The following is a 12,870-nucleotide window of genomic DNA, read 5'->3' on the forward strand; positions in this document are numbered from 1 at the left end:
TGCTACAAGCACACTCTGAAAGTGGCGGTGGAGGGTAGAGCACACAGCCCCGCCCCTCCCCCTGCCTGCAGAAGAGTGTCTGATACCAGGCACTGTTGTGCTTTTCAACCACATGGAGGAGCTGTAAGTCATTTTTACATGGAAACTACATAGTTTTGCTTTAATGAGAATCAAGTTATTTGTCTTTTTGATTAAAATTTTGTAATATTATTTTTAATAAATATTTACAGTTATTTAAGGTAGAATTATAATAAAAGCAAAAGTTCATTTAAAATGCCATTTTCATGTAATATGACAAACTTCCGGTTTAAGACCCGCCCACTTCCGGTTCCATCCGAATACAAATACAGATACAAATAATTTTGAGATTGTTACAGATACAAATACAAATACAGATACAAATACTGACTCCGCTGCACACCCCTAGCATCAATGGTTGCTTGCTATCTGGGCATAAACTCTGTCCTCTGGGTTGATTCGACCAAACACTGCTTGAAGCTTTTAGTTCTAAAAAATGTGCTTTGAATGTCCTTAGGATAATAATGTTATGATCACCTGGGCTAATATACTGTTGTCATTGGTGTGCTGCTAAAACAGCATTAAATCAATGAGTTATAAACTCTACAAGAACCCTGAAGGTGTTCTGTGGTATTTGGCAATCAGCATGATAAAAGCATATAGGTTGCAAGGGGTCGCCACTGTGGATGAAACTTGTTGGTTCATGCTAATGCGATAGATGCTCAATTGTATAAGATCTGGGAAATTTGGATGCCAGGACAACACGTCTTTATTATACTGTATTTTACCATTCCTGAACGATATGTGCAGTGTGGCAGGATGCGTAATTCCACTGAAAGACACATTGGGGCTGTTTACACTTGGAAAGATGTATTTTCATCGATCGGATCACAAGTGGACGAGAGAGACACATTACGTTTACACCTGGTATTTAAATCCGTCTCTTTTGTCCACTTTCGACCGCTTCTGTCCTGAATACTGTGAGGGTGTGGTCCGTGAGACGGTGGTCGAGTCTCTGCTGTCATTCAAACGCGAGCGGGAGTAATTATGAGTTTATATTGACGCAAACTAATATTATGTCGGAGTCCGGTGCACAGTGTTTTGTATGTTTATATGTTGGAGCTTTCTCTGAATTTTCAGCGCAATTGATAAAATAGGATCGCGCAACTTTCACGCTTTCAAAATGAAACTATGGAGATCAGCCGCTTTAGTTTTATCAATGAAAGGCTAAAAATAGCGCTGTTCACCGTATGTTCACGGCAGAAGTCAAAAAAGACGTAAAACTTGTGTTTAATACCTCAGATTAGATAAATGGGCGGAGAAAAGACGGTCGCGTGTGGCTGTTCGAACACATTCAACCACATATGCGTTCCGCAACTCCAAAGCGATCTGATCGAAAGTGGTTTCGACTACCTCTGGATGTGGTTGAAAGTGGTCAAAAGTGGACGCGTTCAAAACGTTTTGAACACCGTTTACACCTGGCATTAACGTCGTCCACTTGTGATCCGATCGACGAAAACGCATGTTAATGCCAAGTGTAAACAGCCTCATTGGTCCCTATTTTAACAATCTAAGCGTGTGGTTTGAAACACATGGCGCGGGTACACTATGTGCAAATCCACTTTTGCTAGTTTAATTGTCCAAAACAATTGTAAACCAAGCAGAGTCTCATCTTCCTTTCCCTTAAGTTAGTTGCCCTTGAAATGTACTATGGTGGATTTGCTATTTACATGGCGGTATTTGCAAGAGCAAAGACTGAACGCTTCTCAAAAGAGGAAATGGATCTGCATTCTTCATTAGGTCATTCTGATATATGAAATAACTATCCCTATTGACATGTAGGCATTTTTATCTTTATGAACACAATAATAATATTTTACATTGTAATCCTTTCTTTTTTAATATTTGGCACGTCCCCACCTATAGACACATATTACTTGAATACTACGCTGTTGATTTTAGAGCAGGTTTTAGTTGGTCAATGGCAAAATCGTTTCTAGTTACCCCAAAATAACATTGCACCAACAATGTGCCTGAACACACCTCGTTTTCAAACCAAAACACCCATGGGCCAACTGATGGGTGCAAGTCCATTTGCTATTTGAAACTAGCAAAAAGCACTGCACCGGGGGTAAGATAGGGCCCATTTTTTGTACCATGGGACAACACTGTCATGAAGATTTGTCTACACACACAGATTTGTGCCCACAAACTGCCTGTGGCCTCGTATCTTTCGTCTAATCACAGATATAGAGCCATGTCATACTCCAACTGGAGCGATATCACTTTAGTAAAAATTATTGACTATTCAAAGTATATACATTATATAGACATGTTTCTTACCATCGTAGCAAAAAAATGGAAACAATTCACTGCATGCCATATCCACCCATCCACTGGTACTGATGACACAACAATCCTCTCTTCCATTGTAGTTGTTTGGCCTTCCAGACTTCCAAAATTTAAATACCAATTTCTGAGATTGATAACTCCAAAACCAACTGTTATTGCTTCTGTACAGTCCAGTCCAAGCCACTGGAGGCAGCGCAGCACTAACTGCTTCTCGTAGATGTGTCAGTTGTCCTTTGCTTACAACCGAGGCAAAGTCGATGTGGTACTTTCTGCAGTAAACTTCTGCATCGGCCCAGGTCTTATTCTCCTGGATGAGAATATATTCATTTGAGTTGGTCTGTGTGACCGTCCAGAATCCTGTTGAGAGTGATAAATAGAGTAATGCTTTACAACCCACAATGTACCGCATTATTAAACAGAATTACAGCGTACCTATTTGTAACAACAAAGTACCTCTACAGTGTCATGATCCTGCCCTCCTGTCATAGTTATTCATGGTTGTTTGGTCACGTGGCAGGATCGTGGCGGTACCCATGTTTTGTGTTGTAGCACATGGCCTTTGTTTTGTCTGTGTGCTGCTGTGTCTCATTTGTGTTCCCACCCCCTCGTCTCCACGTTAGCCCTCCCATCAATGTTTGATTAGTTTCCACTGTTCCCTCTTGATTTGTTCCCTTATGTAATGCCCTGTTGTCTAGCATCCTGTGCTCGTGCGTTGTGTATTTAAATGTATATCATGTCATGTCCTTGATAATGTTGTCTGTCAGGTCTCCCCGGATTGCGTCGATCAGCTTGTGTCCATGTTTGGGTCGAGTCTATTTCTGTTTGTTAAGAGTCAGTCCTATCTAGTCTGTATTATTTATGGTACTGTTTTCCCCATCGTGGGTTTTTGCTTTGTGTTTGTCATTTAATAAAGTCTTGTTTCATGTTCCCCAACCTTGTCTGCGATTGGGTTCAGTATAGTCCTGCTGTATAGCTGATATGCTATAGCAATGGAGCAGCTAATTTGTTTGGTTATTCATGTTTCAATGCAAGTAAAATTAAAAATAGTAACTTATCTCTTTAATCAGGCCCGGGGTGGGTAATAGGGAGAACCGGGAGAATTATCGGTGGGCCGCTTCACTTTTGGGCCGGTCGAGTTATTTTTTTTACATTTGTCACGTTAATGAGTTTATCTTCTTTTAAATGACACTTCACATGTTTCGCATTGACACTGCAGCGTGCAGCCTCTGCATGGGTTGTACCATGTGAGGGAGTTTTGCCCTCCCATAAAGTTGGTTCGGTCCATTTCCAAAACTTTTCTCCGGTAGGCTGGGCCGGCCCTACCATAACGATAGGCTAACGATAGGATAAACTTGCAGATTTATTTTCAAGAGGACAAACAAAAGTGACAACAGGTAACTTAAAGAGAAATAAGCCTAGTAATGTTTTGCATTAGCAACGTAATTATTCGGCTAATACTGTTGTCAAACTATTTACAAGCCAATATTTTTTTTAGTTAAAATATTAGCCTTTTGTGTACAGTATACATGGTGATTCATAGACTTTGCAAATATTATGCAAGCAGCTTCTGAGCAGCAGATAAGCCAGTTCCCCGCTGAAAATGAGGAGGGCATGAGTAAACAATATGAATTATTTAACCCTCAGTTTGTATTCAGAACACTATAACACCTTTTGAGTTCCCAATCAAAAATGACCAGCCTAAGAAGGTTATAAATCACTTGTTATGCTATATATTTACCCAATATTGGATTCAATATTTTTGTCAAATTGTTTTCTTTTTTAATTAGGACTGGGTTTTATATTTCTATTTGCATCTGATTAATCATATAGGCCTCATAGCATTAGCAATGCTAATAATTTATCAACCTTTCCTTGTGGAATAGACTCTAAAAAGGGCTGGGTTATTTTTGACCCATAATGGGTTGTTTTAACCCAACTGTTGGGTTATTATAATCCATGTTTACATAGCAACAACACAAAATTGGGTTATTTTTAACCCAGCATGTGTTCTGTCCAATATTTACCCATTATGGGTAAAAAATAACCCAGCCTTTTTAAGAGTGTAGAGGAATATTTTTGCTAACTTCTCATCTTAAAGCTCCACTGTGTAAGATCTACTCCCATCTAGCGGTGAAAGTCTATATGACAAGCAACTGAATAATACTTTCTAGCCCCCCCCATTCGGAACGCATTTTAACTCGTACGGTGGCCCGGCCGTGTCATGCCAAGGTTAACATGGCTTCCAGTAGCTACAAAGCAAAAGCAATGAGAAAAAAAATGAACAATTTGCAATGTCCTTTGCCTGTGATCCATCAAAGCACACAGATTTATGTTTAACATGAAAAAAGTCTGATTGTCATGATATGTCCGCTTAAAATCACATACAAAAAGCAACCATGACGGGTTTAAATGGACGCGAACTAATATTATGTCAAAGTACAATGCTTATGTTTTAAGTAAACGTTACATGTCCGTGTATATGTAAGAGCTTTCTCTCATATTGGTGAAAAAAGATCGCGCAACTTTCACACACTTTTTTCACACACTTAAAAAACGCGCAGATCAGACGCTTTTATCAGAGTATTATGTCAGACATTATGTCAGAGTACAATGCTTATGTTTTAAGTAAATGTTACATGTCCGTGTATATGTAAGAGCTTTCTCTCATATTGGTGAAAAAACTTTCACACGCTTGTAAAATGAAATGAAAGACGCGCAGATCAGACACTTTTATCAATGAAAGGCTAAAAATAGCGCTGTCACCGTGTGTTTGTGCTAGAGGTCAGAAAAGATGAAAAACATTTATCTCAGTACCTCAGATTACATAAATGGGCGGAGAGACGGCGTGTGTCTGTTTGAACACATTAAACCACATGCATGTTTACACTAACAAGTGTTATGCATAATCATGCTAAAGTTAGCCAAGGAACTATAAAACTTTAAGTTTACAACATGGACTGTATAGATGTAAACGAATATGCTGAATTACCTGTGGAGAATATAGAAAGTGCAACTTCAGTGTCCCTTGAGCCCCCTCTTGGAAAACTAACTCCAATAGTGACTTTGGTCTTGATGTTTTTCCTGTCACGTTGTCGTTTAAAATCCCCATTTCGCATCCTTGGCGATTTGTTTTAATGTCCTCGAGAATATGTCTTCAACTGGCTTTCAAATCAAAGCACTGGATCGCAGGTTCATCACGGTGTGCGGTTGTTGTAAAATCCGAAGGATTCAGCTACGCAGGTCACAGGCTGGATACGTCATCAAGCCTGGTTTATTTAAATCAACTGAGCATTACATTCGCAAGTCATACGCAATTTACAATTAACTAAGAATAATTGTCAGCTTTATAATTGTTAATATTCTGAAATACGTCTTGATGACGTATACCGCCTACACATGCAACCTCCGAAGGCTTCAGCCAGCAGCCAGCGTGAGTGTAGAGTGAAAGCGCGAAAGGCGGAGCTTGAATTTCAGGAATGTCCCTCGTCGGCGAATGTATTTCAAAGATGGAGGCACAACATGGATTCAGCCAGAGAGCGCTTCGACGGTATGCATTTTAAATAGCAGATTCTACACTTACGAGAATACTTTCATTAGTGGGTGGGAAGTAATTACACATGAATGAGCACATACTTTTGAAAGAAAACATGGGTTTTTGTTAAGAATTAACTCAATAAAGTACACAGTAGAGCTTTAAGTGAAATATTATTTAACTTTTACCTTATTTGTTGAACCATGATATTAATAAAAACTATAGTAAGAGCTGAACTGTTGCTTTATTTATCCAATTTGAAAAAAGTGCTAATTTGGAATAACACTATGGAAAAAGTGGGCCGGTCTTGGGCCTGAAACTCCCGGGCTGAAAAGTGGCCCCACTCCGGCCCTGTCTTTAATTAATTTTAAAATATACCTATTGTTCCAGTTATGGGGAAGTCATGGTATACCTGTAACATTTTTGGGCTGTAAATTAAAGTGGTGCTTTGTTACCCCTTTTTTATATAGTTATAGGATAAATACAATAATATACATAATCTTGAAAACACCTAATTTAAGACAAAACTTAAACTTTAATTCCAAATAAAATGACAATAAAGTACCTTCTCCAAGGGCAGCGTTGGGAGTGGTGGAAACCTTGGGCACGTAGCCGGACCTGGACCTTAGTGTTATGCTAGAGGCAGCAGGCCCAAACTGGAGGTACAAATCGTTTACCGAAAATTTATGGAGGTCCCCTACCCTCTGTACAGAGGCCAATGCAGCCAGGATCAGAGTTTTCATTGTGAAAAACATATATTTGCGCAAGCCCCGCAGCCAGCTGGTTGTCTCTGGGGACGCATGTCGATATGCAACCTGCCGAAACGTCTCCAATCAGCTGAACTGACTGGGGGTGGAGTTACCATTCGCCGGGGTGTGCTGCTCGTGAGAGCACGTCTGTCGCTATGTTGAGCAACCCCGGAATGTGAACAGCACAAAGGAACCTCAGATTCTTCTGACTCCAAAGGAGAGGGTGACGGGCAAGATGTGACAGGTGATGAGAACACAACAGTCACGGTGTTGTCGGTGCAGACTAATGCGTCCTTTCTTCAAAGCTCATTGATAAGGTGATCGAGTGCAAGATATCAAAGCCCACAACTTGAGGCAGTTGATGTGCCAGTGCAGCTGGGGTACCGTCCATACCCCTGAGACTGCAAGCCCATTATACGTGGCCCCCCACCACATTGGGGAAGAATCTGTGCACACTATGGTATGCCTGTAAACCTGTTTCAGGGGTACACCAGCCCAGGGAAATTATGGGTCTTGACCACGGAGTGAAAGTTCCACGGCACGCTGGTGTAATGGTAAACGGTAAAATCGTTTCAGTGGGATTGCTGTCTTGCCTTTAAATGTATTCAAGCGAGCCACTTGACACTCGCTTCTGATAGACGACCCGTTAGTTTGACCGAGTTCAGTTCCATAACAAGAAAAGAGATCTTCTGCACAGGTCAGAGCTTGCTCTTCTTCCACACTCCCTTCTGTTAGACAAGCTGTTAGTTCAACCGAGTCCAGTTACATTGCAGCGAGTATTGAACTCCCGTCGGATGCAGCAAAAGCCCTCTCAATATTAAATAACCAAAAGTCCCCACATTGTTAGCAGGGGCTCACCTATCCAATCGCAGTGAGTACTGAATTCCCGTCGGATACCGCAAAAGCCCTCCCAATTTAAATTGGCAACATAATTTCAGCGGAGGCTTTCCCGTCTGATCACAGTGAGTATTGAACTTCTATGTAGAGTCTAACTTCCTGATCCAGCAATCAGCTGTCTACTCGCAAAGACAGCAAACATCAGCCTCATCATTTCTACTTTTTTGGGGGGGTACAGCTCCCGGCTGCTGTCAGAATAAGCTAATTTTGCATTTTGGGGGGAATACTCTGTGTTCAGGCACATTTCCAAGCTCTCCCCGGACAGCATGCCAAATACATTAACAATTCTAATCTATCCAACTTATTTGAAAGTGTGAACTCGTGAAATGGTGTTTTATTAATGTAGTTCGGGAGGAACATGTCAAATAAACTACTCATGTCCTCCAGCTGTCTACAATCAGCTAATCAACAAATACTCTAGTATCACAAGCTGTCTACAATCAGTAATCAACATATCTACCCAATCAGCCCAAAGGCAAACCTGTTTATAATCACAGTCAAACTCACCTAAGGGTTCTCTACAGTCTTCAGAATCCCTCCACCACCAGGTTACTTCCTGAACCAGGGGGGGTACTCTGTGTCCGGGACCATTTCCAAGCTCAGAGCCCTCTCCCCAGACAGCACCCAAATACGTTTACAAATTTAATCTATCCAACTTATTTGTAAGTGTAAACTCATTAAATAAAAGCTCACAGAAACTACATTTTTTGAAGTAAAATTCTCAAATTTGAATCACAACATTCAGTTTACCTATATGGTGTCTTACAGGTGTCCCCAGGTGTCTTACATGACCATTTCATAGATTTTTTTATTTTATTTATTTATTTATTTTTTTGGGGGGGGGGCTAAGTGAATGTTATATAAAAAAAGCGGAAGTCATTTCATGTATATAATACCTTGTTTTATTCTGTTCCAATAATACTCTGAGTTGTTATGAATATTGGGCAACAATATGTCAAGTGTCTAGTTTCAAACAAGACCAGAATTATGAATATAGACCATAGGGTTTAAGAGCTGCAGAAGATTTAGTTTGGGTTTGTCATTTTCCAGAAAATGCTCAAAAATAGAAGTGCCGGCTAACAAGGAGTTCAACCTGATCTCACAAAGTTCTGTGGGATAGTCACAGAATTTTTTGCTCATTTTTCCGTGGCCCTGTTACGGACTGTCTTTTTCCGTGGCATTCTCACGGATTGGTTACTCAATTGCTTTTTCCTATTTTCAAACCATTTTCTCTTCGGTTTAGGGTTAGATTTGGTGTTTGCGTTAGTATATCACTTTAACTATTGGTTTATACTATTTTTTTGATGTATTCTTTTATATTTTCTAAACTTTAAACAATTGTCGCCTGGCGTTGGGGTAAGAGTTGGGTTTGGGCAGGGATGTCATTTCATGTAAATCTAACCCTAAACCGAAGCTGAAATGGTAAGAAATAGGACAAAACAGTTGAGTAACCAATCCGTGAGAATGCCATGGAAAAAGACAGTCCGTAACAGGGCCACGGAAAAATGAGCAAAACATTCTGTGACTATCCCACAGAACTTTGTGAGATCAGGCTGAGGAGTTCACCTCAAAATGAAAATTCTGTCATCTGTAACTTACCATCTGTGTGACTTCTGCAGAACACAAAATAATATATTTGAAAAAATATTGTTAACCCTAACATTACTACTGCATTTATATTTTATAAGTATTATTAAGTCTTTTTATACATTATTTTACAGTATAAAACTTCTCTTAACATAATCTTAAATAACTTTATATTAAAACCTGGCACTAAACAAATTTAAATCCAGAATAATTCATTTACTCTGTTGTTACATGTACGCTGTAAATTCTATTTGAGTATGCAGCACATTGTGGGTCATAATGTAAACTGTTACCATAGTATACAAAAAACATTTAAAAATGAATTTTGTCTATGTCTATAATGTGAAAATTAAATGGATTGTTCTGCACAACAAAATCCCCGGTGTTAAAAGAGCGCTGCTCTACATCTTTATGAGTCCACCATACAGAGTATTTAAAGTTACACACTGACCTGAGAAAAGCAGAAAATGAATCAACATTTCCATTGGTGATGGATTAACAGTATGCAGTGAATCCTAAATAATAAACGAAAAGAGTTTATTAAATCAAACACATTTATAAACTTTTATTGTAAATTCTAATTATCTGCATATCTACTCTAAACTCTAATCATATATAAGTAGTCAACTTTACTTAGTATCACGTCTTACTAGTTTGTATTAAGTTGCGTAAAATGCATACAACTTTATTTAATTAGTGATGTAACCTAAAACAATCAAGCAAAATGTAAAAAAAAAACGATTTGTTGACTCATCAATATCTTACCTGAGGATGCCTAAACAAGTCGTTTAAAAACACCATAACCATCTTCACTTCAATCTGATTTTATTTCATACATGCACAAACATTCTTAATAAGAATTAACAGAGGTTTAACTTTAGTTGAGATTATATTGAGAATAAGTTTTGTCTGTATTAGTCAATATTATGGTGATCAATGTTTTAATTTAGTTGTGTGCTTGACTTTCATTAAAATAATCCTCTTTGATCATTTGCAGTAATTTTGTGGAAACATTTGTACATTGAAATGTTACTGTCATCATTGTTTAGTTTGAATTATGCCTGAATTATTTAAGAGTTTAGCACTTTAGCAACATTTTAATTCATAAAAATACTTAACAGTGCAATAAACTAAAGTTTATACTACATAACTTTAATAATTCAATCAATCAAATAATCCTTTCTAACAGTCAATTAATAAAGCAAGACTATATCTAAAGTACTCTTTGCAGGTTTTTTTAGTTACTTGAACTTTTAAGTAAGGTTAACTCACTGGATTGTATAGTGTGCAAGTAAAAGTAAAAAATAATACACAAAACCTCTTTGAATTATAATGAAAACATTCATGTTTACCTGCAGGAACAGTGAAGACTGAAGCTGAAGTGGTCTGTACTGTCTCTACATTTCAGGTTTGATTTCCTTTCGAATTGCTTAATTCATACACAAATAAATTTAATGTAAAACTGAAACTCATTTCCATTCAGATGTTCAGATTTTCCATTCAGATTTCTTTTCAGAAAATCGTGAGTAAAGAAAGCACCAAACATTTCCATGAACTCTGAGTTCATCTTCTGTTTTGTTTTAGCTATTGTTCATTGTTTTATAATTATTTATGGCACCACGCAGGACTCGACAGTAAGGATGACCTGATGGCTCAGGACCAGTGTGAAAGTTGTTTTGAGGCCTTGCCAATTGATTTTTTTTTTTAACAAAATGTGCTGCAATTATTCTCATAATCAATTACATCCCTAGTAAATATTACCCCAGCAGGCACCTTGATATCATTTTGACATTACATGTTAGTCAAGACTTGATCAGGCCACATCTCATTTGAAATGGGTCCCAGGGACGAATTGATGTTCAAAAGATGTGAGATTGGCATCATAGTCGTCAAAATAATGGTTCAAATATCCAAATCAAACTTGATGTCCTTTCTAATGTCCATTCAATAGCAAAGGTTTCGCTGTATTGACGTGGCAGCCACTGCTTCAAAAGCATTGATGAACCATGAAATGGAAGTAGATTGGATCATTTGAAGTTGCTAAATGTTGCTAACTGCTAATCGCTGCAATCTTTTTTCAGACCCCACCCACCATGCCGTACCATATGACCGGAAGTAAAGAGAGATCATTTGGGGGAGGGGATGAGATTTGCGTTTTTGATTAAAACACATTACAGTTTTTTACAGATGCTAGGACACATTTCTCAATACTTAGGTCACTTTTGCAAAACTCTTCACACAGTGAGAACAATAGAAGTCTATGTTGACTAAACAGAGGATCAATTATCATTGCTTTAGCACAAAATGCATTCAATAACTACATCTCTCAAATTTCATGAAATCTTTTCTCCTTCAGACACAACAACTGCCAAAACTCTTTATACATACAAGCCAATTTGCACATGCTTACATACTGTTAAACTTCAAAACAATAACACAATACAAAACTGAATAAGACAGCAATTTGCTACATTTCTACAATATTTTTTTCATGAGATTTATTTAAAATCTTAAAATTAAATGCTATAAAAACAATTGGCTAAATGGAGAAGACCAAGTAGATTAGCATTACTATTGTATCTGTATCAGTGGATTGTGTGTATACAAATTCTTGTATTTTGTAATTACTCAGTGCCAAAAAAATTAAATAAACTGTATCATGTCTGATTCATTCCAGTAACATATATTGCAGTGAATTATAAACAGAGATGCGTCCTTGTTTTACAAAATAAAACATTGTATAATGCTATATGTTGTTAGTGTTTGTAGGTCATTGTTTTGTGGTTGACAAAGTGTGTTTGTCGGCTGTCAACCTTTGCTGGTGTTCTGGAAGAATGAGTTGATTTAAGACCTGAATAAAGTGTTTTGGTAGTTGTAGTGTATTTTGAATGTGAAATGAACTGCTTTGCCAAGCTGAAAGTTGGTTAGGAGAACTGTGTGAAGAGTTTTGCAAAAGTGACCTTAGTATTGAGAAATGTTTCCTAGCGTTTGTAAAAAACTGTAATAAAATAATAATAATGAAGCTCACAGATAAGTCATTTGTAAAACAAAATACCACAATATTCCAAAACAAATTACTTTTTTTAATTTAATTGTGAAAAAGACTTTGGGTGCAGACATATTTCCTCCTTCGACGGGCACTTTAGGAAGTGGATGCCAAATAAACTTTTAACAAGAACAATATTGTGCAATGATTATTTCTGGTACTTTTTAAACCCACGGCTGTACTGTGGTACAGAAAATGCCTCTGTACTTTGATTACATTTAGCCCTGTAGCGTTTATTTCAGGGTGTGTGTTATTTGATTGTTACTGTGGTTACTTGCCTGTAAGGCAAGGCAAGGCAAGGAAAGTTTATTTGTATCGCACATTTCATACACAGGTCATTCAAAGTGCTTTACATAGAAATGAGAAAACAAAAAATCAAAGATACATGAATTTAAAATATCAAATAAAAGAAATAAATGTGATTTTACAGTTTTTTCCAATTGCTGACACACTAAAATGACATGAACAGCACAACTATTTAAACTGACACACAGAGAGCAACACCTCTTCTCAAGTCTCCAAAAGTCTAAACACATTTTCTGCTTTACACACATTTTGCAATTCACAATGGCACTTTTTAAATGCACTGAACACGGTTCTCTGCACAAGACACAACAATCTGACATAAAGTCACATGTTTGCCTTTTCAAAACACTACCATTCAAAATGACAATACACGAGCTAAATGG

The sequence above is a fragment of the Paramisgurnus dabryanus genome, chromosome 1 (assembly GCF_030506205.2).
Source record: "Paramisgurnus dabryanus chromosome 1, PD_genome_1.1, whole genome shotgun sequence".
Taxonomy (NCBI): Eukaryota; Metazoa; Chordata; class Actinopteri; order Cypriniformes; family Cobitidae; genus Paramisgurnus; species Paramisgurnus dabryanus.